The sequence below is a fragment of the Nuphar pumila genome, chromosome 3 (assembly GCF_984573655.1).
Source record: "Nuphar pumila chromosome 3, dmNupPumi1.hap1.1, whole genome shotgun sequence".
Lineage (NCBI taxonomy): Eukaryota > Viridiplantae > Streptophyta > Magnoliopsida > Nymphaeales > Nymphaeaceae > Nuphar > Nuphar pumila.
This window is the reverse complement of record NC_143251.1, coordinates 121,440,257-121,463,817: the sequence shown is the minus strand read 5'-3', so window position 1 is coordinate 121,463,817 and position 23,561 is coordinate 121,440,257.

Genomic DNA, 23,561 nt, shown 5'->3' with positions numbered 1-23,561 from the left:
TCCTATGTTTTGACAATAGTCAAAATAGAGACCTTGAGTTTTTTTCTTATGACAAATAAAAACCTTGAGTGTTATTTTGTTTTGTTTTTTTATGATGAGAAAACTCGTGGAAAAACTCCACTTGGCGCCTCATGATCACCCAATTATATATAATGTATCATTAAACAAGTTGGGTTTAGCATTAGATGGATTCAGCCTTATGAAAATGATTAAAACACCTTTAAAATAATGGTATTTTTAAAATGCAAGGTTATTTTTAAGTATTATGGGTCTTTTAAACTTGGAGGGAATTTAAAAATCAAACACTTTTTCCAAAAAAAATAACTTTATGAAGTTATCAAAGTTATATTTTTTATCTCAAAAAGTAACCTTTCATTTTCAAAAATATATATTTTTTAGTGTGTTTTAATCATTTTCATAAGGTTAAATTCATCGAATGAGTTAATCTAACATTAAACTAATTATATTTAACATTAGATAGATTCAACTTTATTAAAATAACTAAAATATTATATATGGATTTAACTTTAATAAAATAACTAAAATATCCTTATAAGAATGGTATTTTTTTTAAATGTGAGTTACTTTTTTGAGCATTATAAGTCTTTTGAAGTTGAGAGTATTAAAAAGTAAAACACATTTTCCAAAAAAGTAACTTTATGTCAAAGTTACATTTTTGTCATCAAAAAATAACATTGTATTTTCTAAAATATAATTATTTGAATGGTGTTTTATTCATTTTTATAATATTCAAATGTTAAACACAACTAGTTTAATGTTAAATTAACCCATATATATATATATATATATATATATATAATAAGCCTGACATGACCGATTAGTCCCGTGGGATTAACGAATGGGCTGTGGACCACAGTTTTCCTAACATGCCATCCCAAACCAAGTTTTTGGCACGGGCCAGCCCGTTGCCCACCCTAAGTCCCTTAATGAAAAATAAAATTATGTAATTACCCTTTTAGCGTGCCTTTGTGGTTATGCATAGGTCCCAAAGGTAGGAATGCACAATGAACCGAGTCGGCTTGTGGCTTGTCGAGTAAATGAGTTGAGCTTGTACGTCGGTCTGAGGCTTGGACGAGCAAACGAGTTGAGCTTGGTCAGTCTCTCAAATTCGATAAGGCTCAACTCCCGTAAATGGGTATTTTGGACCTGTCATGCGCCCCTTTAACCCTTCTTGAAGTTGAACTAGGGTTTTTCATCTCTTTCGGCTTTCGCTCACTGGATATCCTCTCACCCCTCCAACGGTCAATGCCCCCTTAGTGGACTCTAATATTTCGACGTCGTCGCCCACAGGCCTATAACGACCCCAAAAATCATCCTCAATATATTGATTTTTTTTTACAACTTCTTTTACAAAATTTCGAAAAAAAAATCTTTATATAAAAGTGGAAATACATCACAAGGATTCGAGGCACATCATATATTCAGAACTCACATTCTACCATCAAACCAACCATCCATTAGAAACCATTGTTGAAACAAAATAGTTCAAACTCTTAATAAAAATGTAATAAACTTTAGATTAAGTTCACAATTTTTTTATTCAATCAATTCGCTTAAAAAAAGAATACCCCATAATCTATAGATTTGTCATCTCCTGCACCAGTCCTACCATCATGCCACTCAACTATGTTTGAGTCTTACTACCTAAAATTTGAAACACCTGGTAAAAACCACAATTCTCATATAAAACCTTACATAATCCAATAATAATAACATAAAGCATAAATCTAACAAACATCAATCTTAAAAAATGTTAAGGTGTATAAAACAATTCAAATATACTTGCAATCACATAAGATACATAAACCAATGTATAATGCATGAAATAACTTTTATCTTCTTTATAGATACTTACTTTTGAATGCATGAGCATGTTACTTACAATCAATTTAAGTTTTCGCTTGACCCCATTGTTGCTACTACTCATAAGCAAAAACTTAAGTACAAGGCAATCTCAGAGGCATATTTTCTATACACACAATTGTATTTTATTATTCTGGTATTCACTTGTTCCTCGGGGTGACACTGGACTACAACACCTTAGGTGATGACTTTATGCTATACCGATAATGCTTAACAGTTGAAGCCCAAACCACATCATTCTTGGGTGGTTGAAGGCACAGGACTCAACATCGTGCTCTTGGATAAAAATCACACCACAAATTTCAATATCACCTTGTACCCCACGATAGTCATCCAAAGATCCCACATTCTTAGAAGACAACCAATGAGCAAAAATTAGCACAATATTTAGGTATTTTTTACAACTTTAACTTGTATATGTTCTTTCCACATAAAACAGTTTTGCATCCACAACATTTATAGCATACATTCATGCCACATAATCTTCATATCCAGCTCAAACATTCATATCATCTCATGTATCACGTGATTGGGTGATCTTTCCACTCGAATACAACAGTGTACCCACTATGTGCCAATATATGCAAATATGTGTCATCTTATACATTATGGCAGAATTTAAACTTTGCATTCAATTTAAATTTCACAAATGATTATACAAGCACACTGCCTCAGTAGGCTCACATCTTGCTTAGTAACATACCACAAAGTCCATCTAGTTCACTTATGCAATCATCACATGTATTCAAACAAAAAACAATTCATTCACAAGATTGTTAATGCAAAACATTTTCTGACATTAGAAAATTTGTCATAAATTATATAGAATGATTTATGCTCTAAGATTTTAACTGAAGGTAGTTACATATGTTACATGTATACAAGCAAAAATCCAAACATTAACTCATTACAAAACAAAAACTATAATTTTTGTAAAACATATTGATTTCTTATCAGAGAACAGACTTGTTCAATTTTGTTTTTTTAAAGAAAACTATTTATAAATCATCCATAAAGAATTAGATGCTAAGATTTTTACTGTGGGTGACTTGATATGTCAGGTTCAAACCCACAACAATTTCAGAATTTAATTTGATTTTAGTTAAGCTAAAAATCTTGATACATATGTTGTTTTTGTTGCTCGATGGAGCATATTTTTGAAAATTACATAACCTGGATTGACTTTTGAGAATTTTTGTTTTCAAATTATGAGGATTCGATCTTTCAAATTTTAAATGTGTTCTTCCATATCTAGGCTAACACATCCTAAAATTTTAGCCATAGATCTTAAGTATTTTAGAGGATATGATTTTTATAAAATATTGTCTCTGCAAAATTGCAGTCAAAACAAAATTTCTATACCAATTTGCAAATGTCATATCTCCCAATCCACAACTCATCTGAGTCTGACATTTGATTTGGAACTACTTACATATGTATGTAACATCCTCACAATTTTTCAAAATTTATGGGTCTATGGTTTGGAGAACTGGATTTTTCTTTTTGACTAGTCAGATCAAAGTACCATAAATAGAATATTACTTTTCAAGAATCAACTAAGAAATTTTAAAATTTCAAAAAGAACTTAAAAAAAAACATCCATCGATTCTTAATTCATCAAGAACACATCAGATTCGTTCGTGTGAATTTTTAACATGTTGTAAATACAAATTACGAATATAATACCCAAAATCAACCATTTTTTTAAAAGAAAACAAGTTTGCCTTATACTACGAATAAAAATCAGTTTTATGAAAGAAATAAAACTAATCCAACATAGATCCTCTATACACAATCCATGAAAACAAGGTTCAATGCTTGATCAACCTATGTTGATCTCCATACATGTTGAAAATATAAAAACCATGTACCTTAATGGTTTTTGTTTAGTTTAAACTCTACAAAAAAAATGAGGCTCAAACTGTAACATAGCTCTCTCAAGACACCTTCGAAATGCGAAAGAGTTCATAGATCCCTTTCTCAACACACGTGGCTACTATACATGGCCAAGGTACAAACCTTGCATCAAACCCAACGCACAAAAATAAGCCAAAACACGAACACGATCAGCTAATACGGCTAGACACCCAAAAAATTATAGAGTAGAAAACTTACCTAGGCAACAATGTCCTCTACAATAGCTGACTAGAAGGTTGTTCCTCTCTTTTCCCTTGCTCTCTCCCTTTCAAAGTGGTGTATGGGGAAAAGAAGGAGACTCAGCCCATTTAAATAAAAGAGGTTGGGTTTTCTACTTCTATCCAAAGTCCTAGTCTCGTAATCTTGGTTAACATCTTGTCACTTAACGCCCCTTAAAATTTTGGACTCCTCAAGTGTTCTCATGTATGAACTATGAATCATCTTTATTTGGTCTATGATTCAACATAGGGCTCACTCATAAGATCCAACTTATTATACCAATCCCTTTATAAAATAAATAATAAAAAATTATAATGAGCTCACACTTAGGAAACTTTCGAAATAAAAGCATTGACATAAAAATGTTATTAATTTAATGAAAATTTCTCATTAAATGATTTTTTTTAGATTTTAGAAAATGCTTATTATTACAAGGCCACCACCAACCATCGCCCCCTGCACATCTCTTTTTCTCTATGCATGCAAGGAAGCCCTCCATCACCTATTTTTTTTTCATGGTTAGGAAACCCTAACTTTACTCTCTTTATGATTTTCTTTCTTTTTTAATTTTTCTGAGCTCTCTCTCTCTCTCTCTTTCTCTGCAAGGAAGCCTTTTTTCCTTTTCCTCCTCATCATGGGATTCTCTCCGATGAATCACCTCCTCAATCTCTCTGCGTCTTCGAGGAACCCTTTTTCTCAGGTAAGCAAACCCTAAATCAACTCATTGTTTTTTTTCCATTTTATTTCTTCTTTTTCTTTTAATACAATATTTTTTAGCCTTGAAATCTCTAAGTCGAATGCTTAAGGAATAACAGGAATGAAATTCATGGTTTGGTCATGTGCTAGGTTTGGTTGAACCTCTGGATGAGCTTAGTGAACCGATCTGAGCCGAGCCTAGGTCAATTCGGTCAGTTGCACTCAGGACGAGCTTAACAAACTGAGTTGAGTTCGGCACGAGTCGAGCCTGAACACCAATGGTTCAAGTTCGGGCCGAGCTCGTCCTGAGCTTGTACATGCCAAGCTCGGCTCGTGTGTGTGCATATCATGATCAAACCCTGAACCCATAATGGAACCAAATAATCATAGTAGTCATGTTTGGGTTAGAACCCTAACCCATTTTTTACATGAAAACCAGTAGGTGTAGCCTGTTTTCAATGGATTTGGTACTATAGGTTCTCACTTTTTAACCGGATCTGAATTTTTATTGTAAGATATGAGTTGCATCTAGATCTAATAGAAGAACTAGTCTTCAAAAACCAGATCCAAAATTGAATATGACCCATATTTTTTACCGGATAGCATGTGTATGAATTTTGGTCGGATTAATAACAAATATATTTGGGTTTTAGATGCCAGTAGGAGCCTTTCTTGACTGTGCTAGGAGTGTGGGTTGTGCATGGACTGTGAAGGAAAGTGGGAGGCAGTGGAGAACCTAGGAAAAGCATGGGAGAGTGGTAGCTAGAGACCCTAGGAAAATGGAAAAAGAGCAGTGGACCATGGGAAAAGGAAGGGGAATTGTGGGGAACCTAGGAATAGGAAAGAAAAGGGAACATGGAGACCGTGAGGAAATAAAGTAAGCTGACTAGGGCTGGACATCGGGCCTGTCCTGATAAGGGCTTGAGGGGCCCGAGCTCAACCCAGCTCAATTATATTCGTGCTTGGGTCTTGCCTGGCCCTTTAAGCCCAACCCAATTAATGGGTCAGGCCTGTCATGCCCTGTACATTTTGCATATAAGCCTGGCCTGATTAGGGCCCGATTATCTAATCAGGCCGTTCCCGAGCCCGACCCAAGTTCACCCCTAAAGCTGACACAAAGAGGGAAAGAAGAGTGACTAAAACATGGAGAAAGAGATACAGAAACAGTGAAGGGCACTTTCGACATTTTAAAATAGTTACCCTAGGTTAAGTGTTTGAGTTCAGAGTAGGTCTGGCGGGTTTCTATTTGACTATTGTCAGGTAAAGTTGGGTCCATGTCAAGAAATTTTGAAAAAGTTGGTACTTGACATGAAATATCCGGAAATTACCCTCTTTCTTTTCCTAATTCAAATGCGTGCTAAAAGAATAGGTAATTCAACTGCATGTCATTTATTTTATGTTTATGCAATATCATACTTGGAGATGGTGCTCACCTCCAAATCTGCATTTTATTCTCATAATTATAAAAAATATTCAGTTTTACACTTAACAGCTCTTATCTCGTCCTTTGATATCCTAGCCATCTTGACAGCATTAGTCCACATTGAAGTGAAAATGTGGACCAATCCTACCCGTTGATTGGAAGGCAAGGATTGAATGTAATATGAAACCTGTCCTAAGTCAAAGGATGGGATCCATTTTCTATTTCTCACATCTCATTCTTGGGTTTTCTAATGCTGAAGTTAGTTCCATTCGAACATTTTAATTCATAATATTTCGTAAATTTGGACTATGTTCAAAGAATTCCTAAATGCATTTTTTTCATGAGGGAGAGAGAGAGATTAGGTGTTTGGGTGGCTTGGGGTAAATGAGGAAAGAAAAAGAAAGGTTCATGAAGATAGAATTGATACTGTTTGAAATTTATTGATTATTAACATAGTTTGTTGAAGAAGCTTTGTCGAGCAAAAATCTAAACACTGTCAATTTGTGTCAGCATAAAGCTTTGTTAAAATGGCCCTTCACCTCAATAATTGGGATACTTTTAAAATAGGTTAGGCTAGATTTGAAGTTATGTAGTCACAACAGAGAGAGATGTATGTTGAAAAACGTGGTACTAAAAATAACGTATAAACTTTAATAAATTCAAATATTATAATCAATATCATTAATAAAACATCACGCATATATATATATATATGATTGGAACTAAATCTAGAACTTAATTATATCATTACTTTGTGTTACGAGAAACAACCGTATCTCTTTCCCTTTTATTTTTTTCATGAGAAATAATCATACTAATGAAAAAAGTCATAAACGATCATGTATAAACAATTGAAATATCTAAATGAAACAAATTTCAAATAATCTACAATAGCAATTAGAAACAAACATGTGAGTATGATCAACAAACATTAAATCAAATCATTGAGTAAACATTGACATAATTCTAATCACAGGTTGTTTGATTATCATAAAATTTTGGACATAAAAGAGGAGGAATTTGATCTTGGTGTAAAAGGACAAAATTTAGAAAATTGAATAAGATTTCTAATGCATAAAAAATCATTGAATTCTTATATACAATTGAAAAGTTATGGCTTCTACAAGCTTACTATGTTAGTGTTATCGGATTTTGTGTTATAATCCAAACCAGGTATATGTATAGGATTCATGCATGATTTTAAATAAATAATATATATAAGAAAGAGATAAAGAGAAAGTTTATATCTCATCATCCAAAGCCTCTAAATCCATGTGGTTGAAAAGAAACAAAAATTAACGCATACCACATACTTTAACTTAAACCACCATCAAAAGACAATCGTGTCCACACTAAGTTTAGAAACACATTGAATGGGGCAAACTTGTGCTTGCCTCTTAGCCACATGACATAATGCTACTCAAACTCTTCATTAGGGCGAGACCTTTTATTTATAGAGTATGAGGACTTCACTCTCTCGTTAAGAAAAAAAGTTTCAACTGATGTTGACCTCCAACCACGCTTTTTCAATTAACAAGGTCATCTCTTATTAAGTAATATTTTTAATTAAATTCAAAGGGTACAAAAAATATAGCTTAATGAACACTATAATTATAAAATGTCTAAAAAATAATACTTACAAAAAACTTGTTTGACAAATCACGAATTTGATTCAATATATGCATATTTACTAGAATATTAATTGAGATCACATTGAAAGACATACTAGAGGTATGACCTTAATATAATGCACTCATGTTAGTCACCTTTACGAGCATCAGAAAAGCTTTGCTCACACAGTATATAGGCATACTATACTAATAAAGGATATGTTGATTGTCTATGATAAAAGTTCAAAGTAATCAATCCTATCTTGAAGGCTACTAACGAGTGTGATTATCAACCATTGTCTCTCAGTAGAGCTACCTGCTCTCATGCATATCAAATTATCTAAATAATAGAGAGACAATATTGAGTTTACTGCAAGTATGTGTGTCACATGCTCTAAGGTATATGCCGGGTCATTGAGTGATTTTTCCATATTGAAACAATGAGTAAGTTTATCTCTTAAACACTTCATCTTTAAGAGACCCTATTGTAGAAAAAATTAAGATACACTTCATCACACCAACTAACTCAAGCTTATACCCCTAACTTGATTTGTGAGACGTCAAAGACAATGTATTTCAAGTTCTGAGGTTGGGGTTTTTTTCGTATCCAAATTCATACAACTTATATAAGTTTTTAGATGAGCTCATCCTACAATAAAAAACTGATAAAATTAATATGGTTCTTGCATATGTTATAGTTGCATGCATCATAAAAACAACAGTTCATGAACATAATAAAGGTCATATTTGGTTGTTCATGGATTTGATTAAAAAGTTATGCAAGCGCCTATAAAATATTCAATAGTGTGCACATGTAGTCATAATTCTTGACTATGAAAAGTTGGTGAGCATGCGTTAAACAATGGTTGAGTAAGTTAATGGGAGATCCTCTATAAATAGTAGCAAATGAGCTCAATTAAATTATCAAGCCTTTGACTTCTTCAATCGTTTATAGCCTTGCAAGAGATTTAGAGTTTTTGAAGATGTGCAAGAGATTTAGAATTTGAGAGAAATCAAGTTGAGTGTTTATGACTTGTTTAAGAGTTTAAAATTATTAAATTTTTCCTCGAGAGATTTTTATTGTATTTTATATTTTATGTTGTAATCCTTACCATTAGATTACAATTTAAGCCTTTTAGGGGGGCACTTGCGTATCACAGAAATTTTGGGTTTTTCGTGGAAATGCATCGACGAGTGTGCTTTTTAGTGTAGCCCACAATGTTAAAACAAACATGGCATTGAGGATTTGCATCAATAGGTGTGCCATTTTACACGATGGACCCCCTTATTTCATGAAAACAGTTCCCGAGAGGGGTCCGATTATGTTTCCGCGGCAGTGGAATCCACAAAAAGGGTGTCGTGGAACCCACAAAAGGAGTGTTGTGTCACCCCATTCCATGACAAGCAAACGCTCTCTTAGTATAAATTTTCTATTCACTACCTGTCGTTGTGCACAACAAACTGGATTGGTTAGGTTGTGTGGCTTCTTCGTATGAGCCTTGTTGTACTTAGGCAAGCTTCAATGTATCAACAAAAATGATGACATAAACAAGCAGGGAAAAAACATGGGTTGAGAAAGAGAGGAAAGCAAATCAAGGTCTAAGGGACCTTGGACCTTGAACAGAAAAGCATCCAATGTCCCTTGATGTTATTCAGCTCCCAAAAAATCCAAAACCCACCAATTAAAGGACCCAACCTAAACAGGTCCCACACATCTTTTCGATGCCGTTCATTTTCTAGGCGAACAATAGCAGTGGTTGCAAAACGGATGGCTCAAATTTGTTTCAAGTACATTTTATTTGTCGGTTTATGGATGGTCATTTTTATGATGCATGACATCCAAGGGACCCTTGGAGGCTTTTCTGTCCAAGACCCCAAATTTCAAATCAGATTATCAATTTGATATGCTAATCTTATAGCTTTTGCAAAACACGGGATCACATGTCCTTAAATAAAAGCCCCAAGGGGGTGGGCGTAGTGGGGTGAGGCCTTGGCTGCTAGACGGGCAGTTAAGGTTCAATTCTCATGGGTGCCACCCCTCTGCGCAAGCCAGCATGGGTCCTAGTCTCAGAGTTTTATGCTACCAGCATGACGATCGTAGATAAGGCAGGCTGAGCCAAGGCATGCGACCAGGTCTTTGTGCTAGGTGCGGTTTTTTCGGGTTATAAAAAAAAACATGTCCTCAAATAAAATTAACTCAGCGGATAAGCTCATGAGAGATTCAAACATGAAATCGCTCAATTGTGATATTGTAGCCTAACCATTGAGGTCTGGTTCAGTGATTGGGACCAAACTTTTAAAGTATTCAGACCTTTTTGCAGGAGGAGGGATGCGTAGGACCTCCTTTTGCCCAAGGGGGCAGGTGTGGGAATCGAGTACTTTTGCAAAGTGCTCGGTGGATCATTTAATCTGCTCCCCAACGATCCAGCTATTTCATTCAACATTGTCAATTATCCAATATTGATATTAGGGTTATGTTTCATGTTTTTAATTGCTACAAAAGCTTGTTTACCAAATCTAATTAAAGGCTACATATTGATCACTAATTTGAATTTATAGGATAATATTTATATTGCCCCATATATACGGCTAAAAATGAACCAAGCTGCTATGAGAGCTTGTTCAAATAAGCTCAGCAAGCCAAGCATGATCCAGTGCATTTAGATTACTGAGCCTCGTCAAGCATGAAAGATGGGTGTTAGGGTTTGTTCGGCCCATGTAGGTCAATTAAAGAGAGAATATATACATATATTTTATAGAAAATGACCTTATTGTATGACAAAAATAACACATTTTCTGAAATACCCTATAATTTTATAAATTCGCCAGTTGTTCAAATTCACAAATGTTAAACTTTAAAATGACTATTTTAACCCTTACACAAGATAATTTTTTAAAAGTTCACGCAATATATTAGTACGCTCTCCATGTATTGCAAACTCTCACTAAAATGTAGATTCACACATTTTTTTTTAGACCTCAAAAAGTTTGCATAACCAACTTGTAACTGAAATCTATAAACTTCACAAATATTTCACTAAATTTACATATATAGTACAAAGTTTGTATAACCAAATAAGCCAACTTTTTGTAATTGAAATATGCTTAACTTTGCAAATATTACACTTGCTTAGCATATATGGTACAAAGCTCGCATATAACCTTGAAGATCTTATTTAAGTAATTGATCCTCAAAGAGATACACATATAATGGATGATCTGTGAAAATGTGTCATGTGAATTTTCTTACATTCACATGCATGTTGAATCATGCATAAAGTCTTTTTTGTTTATTTTGTTTCTTTTTCTTATTTGTTTATAAAAAAATTCTAACCCTTTTTTTCTTTAGAATCCGTATCATTTTTCCTCTTTTCTTATGGCAATTTCTGTAAAAAAAAATTGTTGCATTTCAATGAGGTTGTTGTATCCTTCGTATCAACTTTCCAACTTAAGTCGAAAGGTGAGTATCATAGTCCCTTGCACATTTGTGTATTTTATTTCAAACTTTTTTCTTTATTTGTATATATAAGCATTTAATAGCCCCATGTGTATTTGTATTTTGTTGTTATTGTAGATGTTTTTATATGATTCTGTGTTTTATTTAATATTTATCATTGAAATTATTGTTTAGTATTTGTTATGTTCATAGTTTTTTCATATATATATATATATTTATTTATTTGTGTTGTATGTGATTTATGTTTATTTGCTTGTCCTTTAGTCAATATTAGTTGTTTTTGTGTTGGTGCAATGGGGTTATAGGGTTTATTGTACACAATCATTGAATAAGGTTAGGGGCTTATTGTGGGTAGTTGGTTTTCAGAGTATTTGTTGTAGGTAGTTATGTTAATTGAATGCATGAAGTGTATATAGATATGTTAATTGAATGCATGAAGTGTATATAGATGGTCTTTTCTCACATGTTATTTTTATTAGATGAATGATAAGTCATGTGGTTGGTGTAGGCAGTTAATGATGACCACTAAAAGGGTTAAAATATATTATCGTAGCACTGATCACCTTACTTGAAGATCTATTGTGGACTAAAAAAATAGTAGTTATAAAGAATTTATGGCTTTGATGTCTTATAAAATCGGATATCTGAAAGAGTCAATAATCCTTCGGTATAGTTGTTCTCTGAACGTAGATGGCCAATATATATGAATAGGTGTATTGGATGATGATGATGTAGAATCAATATTATTTAGTGGTGATATTTACTTAGTTGGTCTCAGAGCTAAAGAAAAAGTTGTTGCTTGAGAAGTTAAAAAAAAATAGTTAATGAATCGAATGTTGGGAATCCTATAAAGAATATGCATATATCTTAGGCACCATCTATCGAGCTTAGTCCCGTGGCGAACATCCAATTATCTTAAACAGTGAATGGTATTGATGTCTCAAACATTGAGTTCATATATGCAAAGGGCATGCAGTTGGCCAAACCAATTAGGTATATAGATTTTTGACATGCAGGCAATGAAGAACTTTTATGAAGAATTGATGTTGTATATGATCTATACATCACCATAGAGGATGTTGAACCACATGAGAAAATCAATGCCAATAATCTTGGTTGCAGTAATATTGATGACATCGAACCTTTCATGGCATATGACAAAGCTAGGTACAAGTTGTTAAACTTTATAATTTATGCTTGAGATGTAGGAGTGATGATAGATCTTGTATTTTAATGGTTAATATTAAAAGTTAGAAATGGAAGAATGTTGCATGTATGAAATCAAATGAAGCGATAGATATGATGAATTTTGATTTAGTTTTTGCAATAGAATAATCAATTAGTGGTAGCAACGATGATGTAGACAATGAAGAATCAATGAAGATGACTATACCATGTCTACTGAGTAGTGCTTAGAAATGATAGGAGATGACTGATACACTAATGACATTGGATAAATAATGGTAGATAAAAATGTTGCACAAATGGCAATTGAGAAGTCAAAACCTTGGTATATTGTATAAGTCATATGTGCATTTATTGGATATTAGAATTGTTTTATGTTTTTACATTAATGGAACGTGGTTAAACATGTTCTCGTTCACTGGATTCTCATACAAAGAAGAGCAATTAAAATTTATCAAAAATAAGGCATCTCAATTGTATGACAAGTTGTGTAGCGAAAAACTTAATTATTGTGAACATTTTCAATAGCTAACAATAGGCTCTAACAATAAAAAAATTGCTTTTCCCAAAAGATTTAATGATCTTCAATATTGTAGTGAGTTTTTGAAGGATCATGTGATCAAGAATAACTATAAAGCAAAATTCATGAAGAGCTGTAAAAATAGTTACTATTGTATACACGAGAAAGAACCCACAGACTATGGTTGATTGCCCTTGAAAGATTCATTTTATAAAGGTGCACAAATAACGTTTTTTAAAGTGAAGAAATATGAAAGCGAGCATACATGTGGTGGATCATTGGGCAGCCTTGTAATGGAAAAAATGTCTTTCAGGTGGATTTCAAATGTTATTTACAAATATATACATGATAACCCGAAGATGACTCTAAGAGAAATCATGGATGACATCAGTCACAAAGAATGTGTGAAGGTTACTTACAAACAAGCATGGTGTGGATGAAAATAGATGAGGGAGGCACTATATGGTTCATTCGAAGAGTTCTTCAGAATGCTTTCCACCTATATGGTTCATTTGATGAAGGTTAATCGAAGATCGTTAGGGTATATTTAAATTGATCATAAAGATTGATCTAAATACATATTCTTATCTTTCTATCCATGCATTAATGAGTTTTTGAAAGGATGTTCTCCAGTTCTTATCGTAGATGGTGTATTACTAAAAGAAAGATACATGGGTATATTGTTGTCGGCACATAGTATTGATCCTTAGGATAAGATATTTTTTGTAATATTTAGAATTGTGAATAAATGGGGCGTTCCCTACTGAGCGACGCGCTGTACACTATAGGCTCAGAGGCAGTGATAAATGGGCAAGGGTTGCTAGGTCGTCGCCTAGAAGCGACGCGTCGCACCGGTGCCTGGGTGTGGTGTCAAATAGGCAAGGGTTCCCTCACTTTGTTGGAGGGGTGGGGTAAAGAAGTTAGTCCAAGACCATAAAATTAGGTTAGCCACTTGGAACATAGGGTCTTTAACCAGTAAGTTGGTAGAGTTAGTAGATGTTAAGTGTAGGAGAAAGATTGATATTTTATGTCTACAAGAGACCAAATGGGTAGGTGAGAAAGCAAAAGTGATAGAACCTTGGGGATATAAGATTTGGTATACAGGAATAAATAGGAATAGGAATGAAGTAGGGATTGTTATGAGTCGTGAGTTTATAGATAATGTAGTTGAGGTTCATAGGAAGGGTGATAGGATTTTACTTATTAAATTAGTATTAGGTACAGACATTATTAATATTATTAGTGTTTATGCACCTCAAGTAGGTTTAGATGATTCCATTAAGAGTCAATTTTGGGAAGATTTAGAAGGAGTAGTACAAGGGATATCTTATGGAGAAAGGCTTTTCATCGGCGGTGACCTTAATGGGCATGTAGGCATTAGTAGGGATAGATTTGAGAGTATCCATGGAGGTTATGGTATAAGAGAAAGAAACAAAAGTGGAGAAAGGATTTTAGATTTTGGTTTGTCCTATGATATGATCTTAGCAAACACTTGGTTTAGGAAGAAAGAGTCTCACCTAATAACATTTAAAAGTGAGGTTAATATGAGTCAGATAGATTTTTTCCTACTTAGAAAGAGAGATAGGGGTTGTTGCATCGATTGTAAGGTTATACCGGGAGAAAGTGTAGCTACACAACATAGAGTCTTAATTTTAGATATTAGAATTAAATAATGCCGCAAAAGGGATAGACATAGGATAGATCCTAGAATTAAGTGGTGGGCACTAAAAGGAGCTAAACAAGGAATGCTTGTAAAGCAGGTAGTTAAGGAAGTTGATTGGTGTCTCGAAGAGGATTCAGAATCAATATGGAATAAGATAGCGGGTGCTATGAGAAAGGTGGCTAAGGAGGTATTGGGTGAGTCTAAAGGCGGTGCACCGCTAGGTAAGGATACATCGTGGTGGAACGAGGATGTCAAATTAGCTATTAAGGTTAAAAGAGAGTGTTATAGAAATCTAAGTAAGAGTCGTGATAATGAGAACTTAGAGAAGTATATGATAGCAAAAAAGGAAGCTAAAAAAGTAGTTTGGAACGCGAGGAATAAGGTATATAAGGAGATTTATGACAAGTTGAATACCAAAGAGGGCAAGAAGGATATTTATAGGCTTGCAAAGATGAGAGATAGGAAATCTAGGGATTTAGGTATGGTCAGATGTATCAAAGATGAAACACAAAGGGTTTTAGTCAAAGATGAGGAGATTAAGGAGAGATGGAAAGATTATTTTGATAAGCTATTTAATGAAAGTCATCCTCAGGATCTTGGTGACTTCTCCATTCATTTTCATGAGATGAATCGTGACTTCATGCGCAAGATTCAAAAGAAAGAAATTGTAGAGGCTTTGAAGAAAATGAAATCAAGAAGGGCAGTTGGCCCATATGGTATACCTATCGAGGCTTGGAAATGCTTGGGAGAAAAAGGTTTAGAATGGTTGACAAATCTTTTCAACAAGATTTGGCAGACAAATAAGATGCCTAATGAGTGAAGGAAGAGTACTTTGGTGCCTCTATATAAGAATAAGGGTGATATACAAGATTGCACAAACTATCGTGGTATAAAACTCATGAGTCATACTATGAAACTTTGGGAGAGGGTGATTGAGTATAGGTTGAGGAAGGTTGTCATGATATCGGAGAATCAATTTGGTTTTATGCCTGAAAGATCAACTATGGAAGCTATACATCTTCTTAGACAACTTATTGAGAGAAATAGAGAGAGGAACAAAGATTTACATATGTTTTTTATTGATTTGGAGAAGGCATACGATAGAGTACCTAAGGATGTTCTCTGGTGGACAATGATGAAGAAAGGTGTTTCTCTCAAGTACATTAGTATAATTAAAGATATGTATGAAGGAGTAGTAACCAATGTCTGCACTTGTGGAGGGGTGACAACCAATTTTCCTATAACGGTTGGGTTACATCAAGGATCTGCTTTAAGCCCTTTCCTATTTGCTATAGTGATGGATGAGCTTACGAGATCAATTCAGGAAAATGTGTCGTGGTGTATGCTGTTTGCTGATGATATTGTTTTGATTGATGAGTCTAGAGCTGGGGTTAATGCTAAGTTAGAATTATGGAGACAAACATTGGAAGCAAGAGGTTTTAAGTTGAGTAAGAGTAAGATAGAATACATGGAATGTCGGTTTAGTAAGCAACAAAGTAGTGATGGGAGTATAGTGAAGCTTGGTGAGCAAGAAATACCGGTGGATGATTGTTTCAATTATTTGGGATCTATCATTCAAAAGTATGGAGAAATTGATGGAGATGTAAATCATAGGATAAAGGTTGGGTGGATGAAATGGAAGAGTGCAACTGGAGTGTTGTGTGATCGTAGAATGTCATTGGGGTTGAAGGGAAAGTTTTATAGGACGATTATTAGGCCCGCTTTGCTATATGGTACAAAATGTATGGCTGCCAAGAGACATCATATTCAAAAAATGAGTGTAGTTGAGATGCGTATGCTGAGATGGATGTGTGGAAATACAACAAAAGATAAGATTCAGAACGAGGAGATACGTAAGAAGGTAGGCGTTGCACCCATTGAAAATAAGATGAGAGAGAATCATTTACGGTGGTTTGGACATATTCGGAGAAGGCCTAATGATGCTCCATTTAGAAGGATGGAGAAATGGGAAAATATATTAGTTAAAAGAGGTCGGGTAGGCCTAAGAAGACTTGGATGGAGATGATTGGAAAGGATATGAATGCTTTGAACCTCACTGAGGACATGGCATTGGATAGAAATGATGGGAGGAGAAGGATTCATGTGGAAGACCCAGAATGATTTTCTTTTTTGGTTCATATCGCCAACCCCAATTGTTTTGGGACGAAGGCGTAGTTGTTGTTGTTATAATTATGAATAAGGAGTCAAAGAATTCATGTGCATGATTTTTTGAGCTTGTGAAGAAAGAATTCGATGTTTTCAGAGAATATAAAGAGAGATTACAATTTATAGTTATCTCATATAAGCATGATGGTCTAAAATATACTCCCCCCCCCACCACCACCACCACACACACACACACATGACCTATATGTCATGTTGGATATTGCATGAAGTACTTAACGGATAACTTTTCTAAAAAAAATTGTTCGCCACTCAATACACTTTTGTAGGCACTTTGGTTTGCAAAAGATCCAAATGTTGATTCTTACAATTGCAGCATAAACGTATATAAGATTTTAAAACAAGTTGGCTCAAATTTCATTATATTGTTGTCTCGAGCAAACTATACTCAAGCTTCAGATACATTTGAGCCTAAGTGAGTTAAGCATGAACAACACAATATTAGCTAGTTTCACTTGTTTTCCAGCCCTACTAATAAAGATTGGATCAAGTAAAGCATCTAACAAGCCCAAGGGGTTTCACGTAGTAAGAGGGGGCCTTGGCCACTAGACTGGTGATTAGGGTTTTATTCCCATGAGTGTCAACTCCTTGCATATAAGAAGGGGCAAGGGCATTATATGCTCTTTGCTCATGCTGAAGCAAGCTGACTCCTTCAGGGCAAGGGTGTGCCACAAGTTTACATAGTGGAAAAGTACATGTAAGTATAGCAAGCGTAGCCAATGGGACTAAGTCTCTGGTCTCAAGGGTGGTTTCTCCATTTCTCATGGAAAAAAAGTAAAGTGTCTTTTGTAGGAGCAAGACCTATCCTGTCTTGTGGGACCCATAGCTAGTTTGGGGTCTGTTTGATTGCTTGTAACAATTGTACTTTGTTCAACATTTGTTTTGACTCAAATAGGAAATCATTTTTTTATATAAAATATTTAAATATGAAATGCCCTAATCAAATCATACCTTAATTTGAAAAGCCCTAATTCAAAACCCTAAATTGAAATACCTTAATTTGAAACCCTAAGTCAAACCCTAGTTTAAAAAATCTCAAATTCAAACTAAAGGAGATAAAAAGAGATGGGGAGGTCGGGTAGCTCGGCCATGTTCCAAGCGTAACAGGGGGAAAAGGGGAGGTGGAATGTTGAAACAACACTCTTGAGATGTAGTGCTTCCCGCACATGCACAACATCCCGCGAGACATGTAATTTGCAGGTTATATGTCCCCCCCCCCCCCCGGAACAGGCAGATGCGTGTTCTCGGGTCTGAATGAGCACCACGTATGTAAGCACATGGGGCTCATTTCCCTGTGTGTGTCTACATCACTTAGCGTCGAAGTCCAGTGCATTTGCAAAGACTAAAGTATCCTTTCCCGCCATTAGCTTTATGAAACGACGTTTTGAGTAATGTACCAAAATCTCCTCCAGCCAGGAAATGGAGGATAACCTTTTGTTTTTGCCCTAAGCAACACCTCTGCTTGAAGAGTCTCAACCTCAAAATATGTCGCCCTCTTCGTTCTGGATCACCCTTACACCTTCAGAGGAGCACCCTTTATGTCGTCTGCTGCCGTGGGAGCACCATTTGCCGTCGACTATTGTTGGAGCACCTTTTACCGTCGTCTGTTGCCGTACCACCTTTTACCGTCGTCTGTTGTAGGACCACCCTTTGTCGTGCAACTGAGGATCTATCAGGTATTAAATCAATAAGAGCAAAATCAAAAGTATACTCTGCAGCTGGTAGCTTCATGTTCTTTTACAGAAGTTCTGACAACACCTCTGTATCAGGGGTCAGATCCCACGTATCCTTTGCAAGCAAATGAGCTCATTCGTAATGGCAGCCCACTGCACCATTCAAATCGATACAATTTCTCATATGTTTGTTATGTTCAATATTGTTTCAATTGGTGGTTGCACATACTTATCAAAGAGAAATAATTGAAGATCTTTACAAAGAATGGGTTGACCCTACCAAAGAAAAGATGATTCAGTTATTTGTAATGATCTTCGAGTTATTATTTACCATGCCAATAAAAGTAACGATTTATAGCATTAGCATGTTTTGACGCGATTCATATGACAAATATCGTAATAACTGACACTAGCAAACACATAATATCTATTTACAACGATTCATACTTTAAATAATGTGCAACAAGTTTAATAGAAATCGCTAACTGAGCAACGATTTGAACACACACATCGATGTACATATCGCATAATATACTACAAATTGATACGACAATTCAGCATAATCGCTTATTCATATTACAAATCGATACGATAAACGTAAGTGTTGTTATGCCTCACAAACCCTGGACAACAGTAATCACGGTAACTTCATAAATCATAATTGCAAATCGTGAATCTTGATCCATCAGATATTGAATGACACATATTTTGGTAACAAAGCCAAATTGACACGATTTATGATTTATATGTTTAAAGCAGCAACAATTTATACATTTAACGCAGTAGCGATTTATGATATATAAAGTTGTCAAGATTTGTACTCAAGTTTGCTAAATCGTACAACGAGGTTTATTGTTGAAGCTCAAACGTTACAACGATATGTACTTATGAATGGTACGATTTATACATCAATTTATAAGTTTGAAGCAACAATTTATACGTTTAAATTAGAAACAATTTATACATTTGATGCAATAGCGATTTATAGTTGTTGATGATAGCGATTCACATGATAGCTATTTAATTACAGGTACGACGCTTTAAAGCGATTTCCATAGAAATTACTAAAGGTGCAACAATTTGAACACGCAAATAGTCACCTTATGTCCCTACAATTGTTATTCCTCACGCACAGGTTTCAATTACATACTACAAGTATCTAACCGTAAACCCTAAAATTTAAACCTTAAACCCTAAACCCTAACCGTAAACCCTAAACCCTACACCATAAACCATAAGCCATAAATCATAAACCTAAACCCTAAATATCTTACTAAACCCAAACGGCAAACACTAAACCCTTAATATATTATTAAACTCTAAACCCTAAACCCTAAACACTAACCCTAAACCGTAACCCCTAAACCCTAAACCCTAACCCTAACTTTAACCCTAAACCCTAAACCCTAAACCCTAACCCTAAACCCTAAACACTAACCCTAAACCCTAACCCCTAAACCTGAAACCCTGTACCCTAAACCCTTTACCCTAAACCTTAAATCATAAACCCCAACCCTAAACTATAACCCCTAAACCATAACCCCTAACCCTAATCCTAAACCTTAAACACTAACCCTAAACCATAACCCCTAGACCTGAAACACTGAACCTTAAACTCTAAACCATAAACCCTTTTCCCCAAACCCTAAACCCAAAATCACAAACCCTAAACCTTAAATCATAAACCCTAACCTTAAACCATAACCCTAAACCCTGAACCCTAAACCTAAACCCTAAACCTTTAATATCTTACTAAACCCTAATGCTAAACCCTTAATAAATTATTAAACCCTTAACCTTAAACCCTAAACCCTTAATAAATTGCTAAACCCTTAACCTTAAACCCTAAAACCTAGACCATAACTCTGAACCCCGAAACCCTAAACCCTAAACCCTAAACAACATGTCAATTTGTTCTTTAGTAAGTCTAAACATTATGTCGATATATTTAAAGCTATTTCCTTTCCGCCTTTTATGAATCAGTCATTAGGTAAATCGTGATACGACATATCATTCACGTAGAAAACACTCATAAAAGCAAATTGCAATAGGATATCGTTCACATAGACAAAGCTGGTAAACAAAAAACGCTATAGGACAAATCGTTAACGATTTAGGTCTGTTGCTGTAAAGATCTTATAGAATATTTTTTCTATAAAATAGTGATAACAATTTGCAACTTTAACTTAATGTCTGTTGTTGTACATATCGTGATAGAACACTTCTTCTATATAACAGTGATATCGATTTACAACTTTTTAATAGTTATCAAGTTGTAAATCGATTTATACTTTACTAAGTCTAAACGTCGTACCGCTTTGTGTACACGTGCATAAAATCCTAATATAAATTTTTTTAAAACCATATTCTATGTAAGACCCTGCCTGACCCGTTGTCCATGTCTAAAACCCTAATCTATTTAACCTCTCTTTCTCTTTTTTGCGGCATCGCAACTTCTTCTTCTTCTTCTTTTTTCTACTATGCCTTCTTCTTCTTCTTCTTTTTCTTTTCCCTCGTACTTTTCTTTCTTCTTTGTTCTTCTGTGTTCCTTCTACCTGTGCTTGATAGATGGGTTTTGATGCTGATAACGTAGTTGTTTCATGCCATGAGGAAAGATCTGTATAATCTTTGATGATGATTATAGTTGTTATCTTCTGTGTATACATCGATATATTCATGACACATACGACTATGACATATTTGTCGTGAAGTATATCGAAGCTTACACAGAATATAATGACCATAATCATCTTCAATCGTTGCCGCCATACCGGAGCAAGCACAAACATTCTGCATGATAGACAGAGGGTGATGTTGATGTTCATCTATTTGATCTATTCCTACAGTCGGACCCTCCATTGTTCGCAAACCGTAATTCATAGTTGGAAAAATATCTGCCTACCTTTGATATACTTCATGACAAATATGTACATAGAATCGGTTCCTTTAAGGGGACAGTGCCTGAGCTGATGTTTGTGAAGCATATTCTCAAGAAGTGCGCTCATTTTTTGCTGCAAAGCGACTCTATGTGCCGATCGCAAATATATCTCTCTAGAGCTCTTGCTAGCTGGAATATGAACTCCGTGCCAGGAGTGATAACATTGAAGGATCTCTGAAAAAAAGAATGTGCAACACTCTTAAAGCAAAAAATGTTCACCTCAAGATATTTGCATGAGAAGCAAAGAATGTGCAGCACTCATATATTTTGTAAATGAATGTGGTTGTAATGTATCGTTGAAGTTAACTCGATTTATAGTTTACTATGCCTAAACATCGTGTCGGTTGGTTTATTGTGTTTTCCTTTTCGCCTTTTAAGATTCAGTCATTGTATAAATCGTGGTAGGACATGTTCACTTATACAAAGCTCATAAAATTAATTCACGAAAGGACAATCGGTATCAAGCAAATCGCTTGGACAAAGCTCGTAAAGACAAATCGCAATAGGATATTCAATGTATAAATCACAATAGACAAAGCATAATATATTAATCATCGATACGGCAATTCAGCATAATATCGATTTCTATCGTGATTTTGTATATCGATTTAAGATATTGTTTTGATTATTAATATCGATTTAAGATAATGTTTTGATTCTAAATATTAATTTTTAAGATATCAAAATGAATTTTCAAATCGATTTATGATATTGTTCTGAATCTTAATATTGATTTCTATACTGATTCTTAATAAGGATTTAAGATATTGTTTCATTTTTAATATCAATTTAAGATACTGTTTTGATTATAAATATCGATTGTTAAGATATCAATAGGAATTTGCATATCAATTAAGATGTTGTTTTGATTCCTAATATCGATTCAAGATATTGTTCTGATTATGAATATCAATTTGAAAGATATTAACATGAATTTCCAAATCGATTTAAGATATTGTTCTGAATCTTAATATTAATTTCTATGTTGATTCTTAATATCGATTTAAGATATTGTTTTGATTCCTAATATCGTTTTAAGTCATTGTTTTGATTCTAAATATCAATTTTTAAGATATCAACAGGAATTTCCATATCGATTTAAGATGTTGTTTTGATTCTTAATATTGATTTAAGATATTGACTTGATTCTAAATATTGATTTCTATCCTGATTCTGTATATCAATTTATAAGCTATCAATAGTAATTTCCATATCGATTTGTATGATATTTGATAATCCGATTGCGTTATACTATGACAATATTTTTGCAACAAAGGCATATCTTTATGGCTGACAATGACATCATTTGAAAATCTTTTATTATAAGACGTGAACCGCCAAAAATGTTAACTGACAAAAAATCTTTGGCGGGTCTCATAAGCATTAAACTCCTCGGCTATAAAAGGAGTTCTTCGTAATATTTCTCCCTAAACATTCTACAAAAATTCTAACGATTCATCTTCTTTTGTTGGAGCACCCTTTGCCGTCTCATTAAGTTTTTATGTTGTGCAGGTTTCCAATGGCTTACATTCCTAAGAGAAGAAATGCTTCATCGTCAGCGGGGAAAACTTTTGACGTAATCATCCAAGAGTATGCTTTGTATGAGCAAGTAGAAGCGTACTATAGAATAATGAAGATTGAGAATGATAAAGAAATGGAGCAATTGCTGGTAAAGTACAAATTGAAGCCTAATCCATTAGATGATAATCCAATGATGAAAAAGAAGAAGAAGGATGACAAAGACAAGCAAAATGAAAGGAAGGAGGAGGATAATGAAAAAAGCTAAGGAAACCAAGGCAAAAAAAGGAGAAGGTGGAGGATAGGGGAAAGCAAAGAAATAATAAGGAGAAAGAGAAGCGAAGGCAAAAGGAGGAGGAAGAGGAGAGGGAGAAGCAAAGAAATAATAAGGAGGAGAAAGAAAAGCGAAGGCAAAAGAAGGAGGAGGAGGAAGAGAGGGAAAAGCAAATGAATAATAAGGAAAAGGAGGAAGAGAAGCGAAGGCAATTAAAGAAGAAGAAGGAGGAGAAAGAGAAGCAAAGACCGTTGAAAAAGAAGGAGAAGGAGGAGAAAGAGAAGCAAAGACAATTGAAGAATAAGGAAGAGAAAAGGCAAAGGAAGCAGATTCAAGATGAGGAAGACAGAAAAAGGCAAGGGAAGGAGAAGGAAAGACAAAGAAAGGAGAAGGCTGATGA